Source organism: Ochotona curzoniae, unplaced genomic scaffold (genome assembly GCF_017591425.1).
Source record: "Ochotona curzoniae isolate NIBS_2020 unplaced genomic scaffold, NIBS_Ocur_1.0 scaffold_4505, whole genome shotgun sequence".
Classification (NCBI taxonomy): Eukaryota; Metazoa; Chordata; class Mammalia; order Lagomorpha; family Ochotonidae; genus Ochotona; species Ochotona curzoniae.
The window spans coordinates 42,774,615-42,787,003 of record NW_024467118.1 but is presented as its reverse complement, the minus strand read 5'-3'; the positions used below and the strand labels follow the sequence as shown (position 1 = coordinate 42,787,003).

Sequence of the window (12,389 nt, the reverse complement as noted above, 5' to 3'; positions counted from 1 at the left end):
ATACCATGGACTCTCAAAAGGATTCATAAAATTAAATCTGTTCATGGAGAACAGATGCCTTTGGTATTAACAATAAGCTCATATTCCTTTTACTAGGAGTTGTATTTTGAGAGTATTACATCCTACAACCTTAAAATGGGTAAAATGCTTTTGGAAATTAAGCACAATCCAAGATATAGCAATGTCCCACAATGATTCTGCTCTCTTCAATGGCATTCATAATTTTCAATTACAATTTTTTTTTCTCTTTAGCTATTTACTCATACGGCTTAGACTTTTCATCATAATTTTTTTCTTAAAGTGATTTCTTAAAATCCATAGGTTATCTTCCTCAGTTGTTTATTTACAAAAAAAATATTTTTATGTATGATTTAAAGGTGAATAAATTGGTTCATTATTCAGAAGCCTATACCTAGAGCTATTCCAGACTGGAGTCAGAAATCAGGAATTCAGTGCTGTTGCCCTGTGTGTGGCAGACATCCAGCTATGTGAGCCATCACTGCAGCCTCCAGAAGTGCACATTAAGAGGAAGCTGGAATTGGAAGCAGAACTGGGACTCAGACCACAAATTTTTATAATAAATTTGGGCAGCTGTAACCTCTAAACATCCATTTGATTTTTCTCCTTTTAATTTTAGAAAAAAATATTTCTAAAGCATATTTAATTCTTAAAAAATATTTTTCTTCCTCCCTCCCTCCCTTCCTTCCTTCCTTTCTTTTTCTTTCTTTGTTTAAACAGCTAGCAGTTGATTTTTAACAAATTGTCAAGTTTGGCTTAGGCATCTGTAGTGGTAACTTTAACTTCTACTCCTGGTTCAATGCTGATGGAAATAATTGCTTAACAGCCTCAGAAGGACTGTGCAGGTCAATAAGCCACCTATGGATGCTCATTAGGAACCCATCCCAGGTATTTGAACCTTTGCCACAAGGAGTTTTTCTTGCAGTGATTCACAGTGTTTTGGTAGGCATTCAAACTGATCCTTTTGATTTTAGATTCTTTTCCTCTGATCAAGTCAACACACACCTTCTCCAGGAACTTGATTGGGGTTGGCCAGGGTGATCCTAACCCAGTGAATGGTTATCAGTGGTTCCACAAGTGTTTTTCTTTAACAACCATTGCTGCAATGCAACATCCTGGCCAACGTGTTCCTCAGCGAGAGGCAGCACCAGTGGTCAGGAGCAGTTGAGTAAAAACATGCTCTGTAGCTGGTGCTAACATGTCTGCCTTAGGGGGAAAAAACATAGTTTTCTAAAACCATAGAAACTTCCAATATTCTGTAGATTAATTATAGCCAAGAGAACATTTTCTTTGATCAAAATAAAAAGATAGGAATGCATGAGATGATATGTATGGGTCTTAAAGTTGCCTAGGTTTGGTGGAGTGTGAAGTTGGAAGTTCAAGTCTAGCTCAGTGTAAGGAGCCTTACTGAGACTTACATGACAATTGGTTTCTTTACCTATGCAATGACATTGTTTACAGTAACAGTGAAGCATGTTCTCAAAGAATATTTGAGGTACTTCTATTCCTCACTATCATGAGAGATTGATTCCAGCCCCTGCAGATACCAAAGTCCTCAGATGGGCCAGTCCCGTATGTGAAACTGTGTAGTACTTGCATGCAACATAAGCAGATCCTCCTGTGTACATTCATGTCTAGACTACTTACAAAACTAAATACAACATAACTTCTGTGTAAATAATTGTTATCTTAAATCCCTAAACAACACAGGATAAGAAAAATCTGTATGTACAGATGTAACTTTTTTCCCAGTAGTTTTTTTTTCACATTTTATTATTATTGCTATCATTTTATGATACAGTTCCATATTCCCCTATCCCCTCCCCAATTCCCTCCCCCCCCCAGTTCCTTTATATCATTATTAACATATAGTTCTTCATACTTGGTCATATGTTCATCATTGCGGGCATGGACAATGGCAGAGAGTCCAGAATCCTATTGTCAAAATATAACATAAACAGTTTCACTGTAAGTCCATCTTTGTCTGGAAACAGAGATGCCGACCACACTGCATCCTCACATCTGGTTGTTAGTCTCCATTACATAACTACTGTACATTCCCTTAAATGAAAAGTCATGATACAGAATCAACAATAGGAGGAAAAATAGAAATTTACAATGCCATGAAGTTAAATGGCATGTTACTAGATATGACAATTTCCATTACACAACTACTTTACCTTCCCTTAAATGAAGAGCCACAAAACAAAATCAACTTCCGGAAGAAAAAAGAAATGAACGCCAAGAAGTTAAACAACATGCTATTAAATGTCCAACGTGTAGCTGAAGAAGTGAAAATCAAGAACCTGCTTGAGGAAAATGATGCCACTGCATGATCTACGAGTCATTGAATGATTTAATCAGAAGAAAGTTTTTTGAAGAGATGAAACCAACAGAAAACAACAAAACCCATGTGATAGAGTTTCCACTGATCTTTGTTGGAGTGTGTCTCCTCCTGACAATAAACAGATGGGTTTTGTTTTTTAATCCAGTCTACTAATCTATGATGTTTGATTGAGCTTAAGCAATTTTTAATCCTATGTTGATTGAATTCATGGCCGCAGAACCTAAAAAATAATACCCGGATATAGTTGTTACGGAAGTATCAAGAACTTGCTGCTATAATGATAAACTACCCTACATTGTCCAATCATGAGGGCTATCAACTGTATTACCTATGAAAATAATATTAAATTGCATAAAATAGAATAATACTAATTATATGATAAAATATGACATGGGTGCAAATATAATCTTTGGGGGAAACATTGTGACAACAGCAGGTCTGCCACAATCTGATATTAGAATTCCTGGATTTAAATCTTGCCCCAGCTACCAATCTAGTTTATTGATAATATGCACTCAGGAAGGCAACATGTTGTGGCTAAGGTGTTTAGGTTCCTACCACCAATGTGAGAAATATGGATGAAGGTTGTTGTTTTCTATCTACAGCCTACCCTGCTTTGAATGTTTTCACCTTTAGGGAATGAGTCACAGGTGGAAGATAGAGGATCTTTTTGTTTCCTCCTTTCTATCTCTCTGGCTTTGTGTTTCGAAAAAAAAAAAAAAGCAAACAAAAGGAAATAATAAATGGCATTTTAAGGGTTAATGGGCTTACTTAATGAAATGCTCCGATAAAATGTATTAATATATATTATCCACAGTTCCTCTTGTTAAGAAAAAAGCAATTGAAACTAAAGTGCAGCTGCTTTATCCTTGTGTTATCACTGGATAGGATATTTTCTGTAAATGTACCACAATTTTTTCAATTTGAAAATTGGGATAATGTTGTTTTCTACACATGTTGTGAATTCAAGGTGGGATCATATCTGTAAAGAGTAAAAAGTAGTAGAACATGAGCACACAATTGTCAAATAATATTTATTTGGTTTTGCTTTGTTTTTCTTTTATTTTTATTATTGTCATTTTATGATACTGTTCCATAGATCATGGAATTTCCCTTATCCCCTCCCTAATGCCCTCCCCGCTCACTGAATTCCCTTATATAATAGTATAGTATAGTGGTAGTATAGTATAGTTCTTCATATACAATCATATGTCCATCACTGTGGGCATAGACAATGCAGAGAGACCAGTTTCCATTGTCAAGATTGGGATTCCATCTTTGTCTGAAAGTAGAGATGCATACTGCATTGTATCCTCACATCTGGATATGATAGTCTACATTACACAGTTACTATACATCCCCTTAAATGAAAAGCCACAAAACAAAGTGAACAACAGGAAGAAAAATAGAAATTTACAATGCCATGAAGTTACACAACATGCTACTGAATGACTAATGTGTTGCTGAAGAAATGAAAAAGTCAAGGACCTTCTTGAAGAAAATAATAACTGCATGATCTATGAGTCACTGAAGAATTTAATCAGAAGAAAGTGTTTTGAAGAGATGAAACTAACAAAAAAATCAAAATCAATGAGATATAGTTTCTGCTGATCTTTGTTGGTGAGATATGTCTCCTGTAGGCAACAAATAGATGGGTTTGTGTTTAAATCCAATCCACTAATCTATGATGTTTGATTGATGGGATTAATTCATTTACATTCAGGGTTAATACAAATAGGTGGTAATTTGGTTCTGTCATTTTAGCAATGGGTTGTTCATTGATTTAGTTTTCTGTTGTTATTTTACTAGGATGTTCTTCGCATTTGCCTTTGGTTTTGGTGGTTGTTATTACTTTTCTCTGTCAAGAGAACATCTGTAAGTACCATTTCTAGGGCAGGTTTGGAAAGGGAAATTCTTTCAAATTTTCTTTACTGTGGAAGAATTTTATTTCATTTTCAAAGACAAAGGAAAGTTTTGCTGTGTATGTTATCCTGAGCCGACAATTTTTTGCCATTAGAATCTGGAATATGTCACTGTATTCTCTTCTGGCCTGTAGAGTTTCCTGTGAGAGGTCTGTTGGGAGTTTAATTGGCATTCTTTTATATGTCAGCTGATTTTTTTTCACGTGCACATTTAAGCATCTTTTCCATGTGTTTGGTTGAAGAGAGCTTGATTATCACGTATTGTAGTGAAGATCACTTTGGTCAACTCTTCTTGGGAGTTCTGTGCCCCTCCTGGATGTTGTTTCCCAATTCTTTCTCTAGATTAGGGAAATTTTCCCTTATTATTCATTAAATATGTTTTTTAAAAGAGATTTATTTATTTATTTTGCAAAGTCAGATATACAGAGAGGAGGAGAGACAGAAAGATCTTTGGTCTGATGATTCACTCCCCAAGTGATCACAACTGCTGGTGCTGTGCTGATCCGAAGGCAGGAGTCAGGAATCTCCTTTTGGGTCTCCTACGTGGATGCAGAGTCCCAAGGCTTTGGGCCGTCCTCAACTTCTTTTCCAGGCCACAAGCAGGGAGCTGGATGTGAAGTGCAGCCACCTGAACTAGAACCTGCACCCATATGGGATCTCAGCACATTCAAGGTGAGGATTTTAGCCATTAGGCAACTGCACCGGGCCCTCATTAAATAAGTTTTTAAACCCAGCTTCTCTTTCTGTGTCTTCTGGGACTCCCATAACTCTTATATTTGGCTTTTTAATAGTGTCTTTCAATTCTTGAATGCTTTTTTTGGCCTGATCCAGCTCTGCTTCCAGCTTTTTGTTTGTTTCCCACTGGTAACAGGAAATATCTTCTAATTTTGAGATTCTTTGTTCTGCCTCCTTTATTCTATTTTGGAGACTCCGCAATGTACTTTCAATTTGCTCCACTGTATTCTTCATTTCTGATGTATCAGCTTTCATTTGATTCATTTCCTGTGTCACATATTCCTTGAATTCTTTGAATGCTTGCTTTACATGCTTCTCATTACTCATAAGAAGTTTTATAAGAAGTGTTTTGAATTCTGTATCTCCCATTTTCTTGATGTCTTCCTCAGTGAACTCTGAGTTTGCCAAAGGGTTTTGCTCCTTTGCAGGAGAATCTTCAATAATATTCATTATGCCTCTGTCTCTTCTTTTGCTCTTGGTCATTTTACTCCTGGTTATTAGATTCTCCTTGGGGCAGGTTTCTAAGCTGTGTTACTTGCAGGTCTACAGTTGAATTTTACTTATTGCAGTTGGTACACTGCTGTTTGTTTGCAATCACTTGCGTCACTTGCACTACTCCCTCCACTGAGTTTCAAGTCTGGGTTCTTATTTCACATTTCCACTATGGTCTCCATAGCCCCAGCTCCTGCCTCACCACTTTCCACCTGCTGTGACAATGTGCCATTGTCTGTACAACCTTTCTTTCACTTCCAGTTGGAGCAGGTCCCAGGATTGGAGAGACACCAGGTGTCCTATATAACTAGGTTGTTTATGATGCTGATCTTGACGAAACCTATTGGCCATTAGGTCTGAGTACCACATGGACATTTTTTGACCCATACAATGCCATAGTAATTATTATTTTCCTGTAGGACCAGTGCAATACACTGAGCTCAGTGAGTTCTTGCCAATCTCAGCACATGTGCAGCTCGCTGTTGTTCCTGCAGTCTTAAATTCTTTTCCACACTGTAAGAAATGGTGCCTGATGTGACACTATTAGAGTTCTTGATCTGCTGGCCATCAGGTCTGAGGGTTACCAGGACCTGTCTTGGGTGGAACCTACAGGATGCCACATAGTTGCAGTTTACCGAATCAGAAATGAGTTCACTCTCAGCTCAGTGCATGTGCAGTCTTGCGCCATAGCCCTTGCCTCCTTAACAAAATGGTACCCGATATGGCTGTATGGGACGGACTGGGCTATGAAGCCCACCTTGTTCTCCAGCTGCCTGTCTGGGACCTGCTTCTCTGTCTCTGCTCCTGGTCAAATCAAACAGGCCAGCATGACGAGCTGTTCTGTGTCTAGGTTCACCTCTGGAGCTTCTGGTAAAGGTCCCTTCCCACCTTGTTGCTAGTGGACTTTTGGCTGCTGTTGGAGTTCAGATCGCCATTTGCTGAATGCTGCTGGGGTATCAGTTGCTGCAAAACTACACCGTTGTTTTCGCAATTTTCCTGTGTCTGTCAGTCTCCAGGTACCCCTCTGCTGTTGTTCCATTTCTTCCATTTCTTGGAATATGCCCTCTCTGGTTCACACTGGCTAATATTTTTCTGTCTGTTAAAATGTGTCCTTACCCTATTCTGCCATCATGATTGTCCAAATAATATTTATTTCTGCTGTGTACAAATATCTGGGGAATCCAAAGTTGAAAATACCAAAACAAATCTCCTTTCAAAAATTGCACTCAGCCTCTTACACAAGGGGCTATGAATAGAAAGAACATGACTTGTAGTGACTAAAATCTGAAATCCATGTTTGGATGTTATATAGTAGATATACCCATGATCAAAAGCTCTCAGATTAGAACTTCACAGATTTATTTTCAGTTTGCATATTTAATATTACTTGAAGCAGTTGTTTTTATGATTCATCAAATGCTGAAATTATTATTTTGTATCAACGTGTACTGATTAATCCTCTTCTTTACGTGTTTGTTCTGTAGTATTTGAGATCATTTGCCTTCTATTTTTTTTGAAAGGCATATTTTTTTTTTTCAGAGAGAAGGACACAGATCTTTGATTTGCAGGTTTCATACCCCAAGTGGCCTAATGACTGGAGCTGAGCCAATAGGAAGTTGGAAGACAGGAGTTTCTTCTGATCTTCCACAAGGTTGCAGAGGGACAGGTCTTCAGTCATTCTTTGCTGCCATAAATAGGAAACTGGCTCAGAAGTGGAGCAGCTGGGACATTAACCAGCATCCATATGGCATTGAAAACTGAGGATTAGCTTGCTATGCCACCATGCAGCCCCAGATCATTTACTTTTTAACACACATAATACAAACATTCTGTGAGTGGCTTTAACTGTTCTCTTGCCTTTCAGAGTATTTGCCACTAGGACCTGATCCAGTTGCCATACACTATGTTATCATGCAGCTCTGTGGAATAAAATGCCCATTCCCTGTAGACTATTTGAAGGAGCATGCATTAACATAATATTAAGGCAAGACTTGGAATGTATGTTGTTGCTTTTCCATAAAAAATGTAATCTGGTTTTTTGAAGATTAAACAGATTGTATTCATTGTGTCAATAGCCATATACTGAGAGTACAGGAGTTATGTTTATTTATTTCAACAAATGTATCGCTTTCAGTATAGTGGTAAATAAGGATTTCTGATCCATCAAATTTCTGCTAATAATCTCTAATCTTCCATAATAGCCCCACTCCAACCCAGTTTATACAGGGTTTGTTATGATGAATTCAATGAGGATATACTAATAACAGCTTGTATGTATTTTAAATCTGAGGATGTCATAAAGATATAAAAATCCACCAGATGCAGTTTTACTTCTGATTTGTTACTTAATCTGGAGTGTGCAATTTTAGGCACTTCTACATGACATTTTCTAACATAGTTTCTCTTAATCCGTAATAATGATGACCAAGTATATCTAACCCTGTTTCAGGCAGTGTAATTATCAACTCAGACACTGCAACCTTAAGCCGTTTGGAAGGTTTGAGCATTTCTCCTACAGTACAGGTACTCAGAGTAAGTGGCTGTAGGTCCCATTGGAGAAGAGTTTATCTTACTATTTATGTTTGGAAGACCAATTCACTGGTAACATCTTTCATTAGCTAGCATAAGAAAGTCATATATATTCTGAAAACATTATTACCCCTTTTGTTAGTGTGATTCTGCGCTTCTGTATAACTAACAGGATAAAAATATCTTAGGGGAGCAGTTAATATTAATGGAACACGAATGATTTTATAATTTTTATATTTTATATAGTAGAATGGTAAACTGAAAGAAAGGAGTGATTTTATTTACACACAAATATCTACATATATATGATATATTTATTTGAAAGGTTGACTTATAGAGTGGAAGAGACAGAAAGATCTCCCATCACTGATTTACTATCCAGAAGGGCACAACAGCTGGATCTGGGTCAGTCCAAACTCAGGAGGTTAAGGCTTCATCAGGGTCTCCCCATGTGGGCTTAGGGGCTTAAGGACAGGGGTCTTCTATTACTGTTTAACCAGGAAAATCAGCAGGGATCTGGATTGGAAGTGTAACAGTCACATTTCAAACAAGCATCCGCATGAGATACCAGCGCTGCAGGAGAAGGTTTAAGCTACTGTGCTATGATGTTAGCCCTCATATATGTACCTCTTCAGCTGTGTGATACTGAGCAACTTATTTTCCTTCCTAGAGTGTGAAGTGGATCCTTCGCATTCTAGTAGTCCATAGTACTACCATGAACAATGTTTTATTTTAAGTTCTTGTATGCGCCTAATGTTAATTTTTGAGTTTATCTCTTGTGTGAAAGCGGATTTCTATTAAAGCCAAAAGGATTGACTTACAATTATGAAATATTTAACTCCAATAAGGATATTTCAATTGCATCCATGTACTTTCCTAGATCTTGTATGCCTAAGAGATCTATTTATTTATATCTGTTATCTGTCTATGTGACTACATACTTACCTATCTGTGGTGTATGGAGCTACAATGAGTGTGATGCATGTGAGATGGGCCCTAAAGAATTGCACAGAACAGGGCCCAGCTCAGTGGCCTAGCGGCTGAAGTCCTAGCCTTGTACATGCTGGGTTCTGATATAGGTGCTGATTCTAATCCTGGTGGCCTGCTTCCCATCCAGCTCCCCCCACTTGGGAGACCCGGAAGCGGCTGTGGTTCCTAGCTTCAAATCAGAGCAGCACCGACCGCAGCGGCCACTTGGGGAGAGAATCAATAGACAGAGGATATTCCTTTTTGTCTCTCTTCCTCTCTGTATATCTGACTTTCTAATAAAAAGAAAAGAATTGTAAAGAGCAGAAGCTCCAATCATCATAAGTTGTCATGGATTCTGTATCTTATGAAGTCTGGACACTGGGATTTAGTGAACTATTGAGAAAGAGGAAGAATCTGTGTACTTTTGACAGAAAACTAAGAATAACATTTTACCTGATAATGCATTTATCCAGAGACTGTTGATTGAAAAGATATCATTATATGTTCACATTTAACTTTAGATTTGCAGAAAACAAAATTATTTACATCTAAAGAAGTCAAGTATTGGTAAGCTGTATTCTGGACCTAAAAATGAAGATTCTCAATCATATAGCTCTGACAAGTTGTTCAGGAGAATATGAGACCACAATTAATATAGACAAGGTTACAGGTTTTGTTTAGCACATGGATAGAGTCTGTCCCAGATTGGAACAGCAATAGTCATTCAAGGGATCATGAACTATTCCAGGAAAATTCACACACACACACAAAATATTTAAGTAACAGACACTGAGTAAGAAGTCAAGATTCCTTTGTTGATGGTTAATTGAGTCTCTCTGAGACTATAATGAGTATGTTAGAAACATCTTACCTTGTGTAACAACCCTTTCCCATTTCTGCTGTTTCCTTTAATTAAAGATGCTATCAATTTTATGTTGTGAGCATTAATTTTTATTTCCAAGCTGTGCCCTTTGGCTTGGTAATTCGGTTTCTTATGTCAAATAGTACAATATTCGTTTTGATTAAGTTACTACGATTACTCTTGCTTGAAATGCAAATACTACATGCAAGTTTTATTAACACCAAAAATCATCAGAGACTGGAGCTATGCTCAGAACCTCCATCTAAATTACACGTTTTTATAATACTGTGATGCCCTTTTGTGGTGTCAAGTCCTGGCCTTTCTAATTCCTATGGGTTTGTAACTTTATATATCTTACATAGTTCATTCTTCACCATTGACATTGCACTGAGCACTTTTCTGGTCCTGGCTGATCTTTTTGCCTGCAGCTCTATTAGGTTATTTTGGCTGGCAGTAATCCAATTTCCTTTGTGGTTTCTTTTACATTCCAGAAGTTCCAAGTAATGTACTGAGCCCAGCTGATATCTCATATGGATTTAGTGACATTTTTGCCATCTCAGGGTACAGAAGGCAGAATTACAATATTTAAGTTTCTTCCCTGATGTGTGAGATTTTAGGAAATGGAACATTTTGAATTTTACAATTGGAAACTGTAAACTCAAATGGCATGTTCAAAGAATTAGAATCATAATCATCATTTTCTTTGGTTGGGGTCCATACTTCTTTTGCCTCTAGTAAAATCTTTTAATTGTGCATTTTTCTCCTTAAGTGTTGAAAATGTGTGAATCATTATCAGATTGAGATGGAATAGCAGATTTCTTCTATGGCAAAATGTATAGCATAAAAAGCATGAAATTGGAAACAGCTGGATTTAATTTGGACAGTGGCATATTCTGATAGTTGATATTGAACATTTAGATTTATTTATTTTTCTTTATTTATATAATAAACTAGTATGCATGATGACTAGTGAATGAATCCTGTTGTGCACTTGGTTGATTGGATATTGCCTTCGTCACGGTGGAGACTCTGCAATGGTTAGTTTTCTACCCTCTCCAACACAACTCACTCCTGGGAAAACTGGTAACTGATGTTGCTATGAAATATTTGTAATGTGTGTTCTACATGTACAAGTACTTGTGAGATATTGCAGGTAGCAATCTAATCGGCTCAGTTTCAGATTTTGTGCTGATACTTGATCACAAACCTCAGTCCTGTTAATATATTTAGCCTTCACATTTTTGTTTCTGCTTTGCTTTTAAACATTCTGAGTATTTTGTAAAAATGGACTAATTTAGAAACCAGCTTGAGTGATTAACTACTTTCCATGTGTGAGAAATTAGTAGACAGCCACCAAGAGACCCAGTACTTAAGCTCTCCAAGTATATTTGAGATTATAGTGCTCCCTTGGTCCAACCGATACATTAATACCTTCAGGTCCTGTCCAGATTCATGAATTAAAAAAATTTATATTGGCAAATATGCCAAGCTTTAGCTCTTATAAAAGTTATGAAGATCACTTAATTAGCTGCAATATACTGGGCAACCAGCTGATTAATGTACAATCAAGCATGGTTTCTCAACTTAAGAAATACTTAAGAACAGGAGTCTGGAAGCAAGAGCTGTGTGACTTGTTTTAAATTTGTGATTGCTTACCAATCTCACTGTAATATTTATGATTTATGTTTGCGTGTTATGATGAATATAGATTACAACTTTCAGAACCAATGATATCAAGTGGTTCCTTATTCTGTTTGTCTTAACATTGTTCTGTGTTGTGTAGGTTTAGTTCTTGTAGAGCAGCAGTTGTGGTGATTTTCATCCACATAGATCTTATTTTGTGGATCAAAGTAAGCTGAATGATGTGTTTTGTAGTGCTAGACAGATTCTTGAAAGCACTTGCTGTTGTGTTCTCTTTGCTGTTTGATGGTAATTAAGGTGACTATCATTGAGTATCATGTTTTCTTTGAGTTCTGTTTAATCTTAGGAAGTATTTTAATTTTATTGTTTATTTTTTAATTCTGACTGGCCGAAAGGATATTTTACAAGGCAAATAATGAAACTGTTTTTAAAATTTAGTTTCTAAAGTGATATCCCCTATTTATCATAAGCATTTCATATGCACTTTTGTTGTTCATTTATGAATTTATGAATACATATCACTCCATATCTATGGGAGAAATTAATTTATTTTCAGAAATTATTACTTTTTATACTTTGATCATTTATTTTCTAAGTGTTAAAATTCTGTTAATCCACTTTTTTTTAAAGATTTATTTATTTTATTGGAAAGTCAGATATACACAGAGGAGGAGAGACAGAGAGGGAAGATCTTCCGTCCTATAATTCACTCCCCAAGTGAGTGCAACGGCCGATGCTATGTCGATCCAAAGCCAGGATCCAGGAACTTCTTCCGGGTCTCCCACATGGGTGCAGGGTCCCAAAGCTTTGGACCGTCTTTGACTGCTTTCCCAGGCCACAAGCAGGGAGCTGGATGGGAAGTAGAGCTGCTGGG

At 37.0% G+C, this 12,389-nt stretch overlaps 1 pseudogene; it reads right to left on the bottom strand.

The window, feature by feature from the left end:
* Positions 1-774: 774 nt before the first annotated feature.
* The window catches only part of LOC121146389, a 123,541-nt pseudogene continuing 111,926 nt past the window's right edge, over positions 775-12,389 (bottom strand).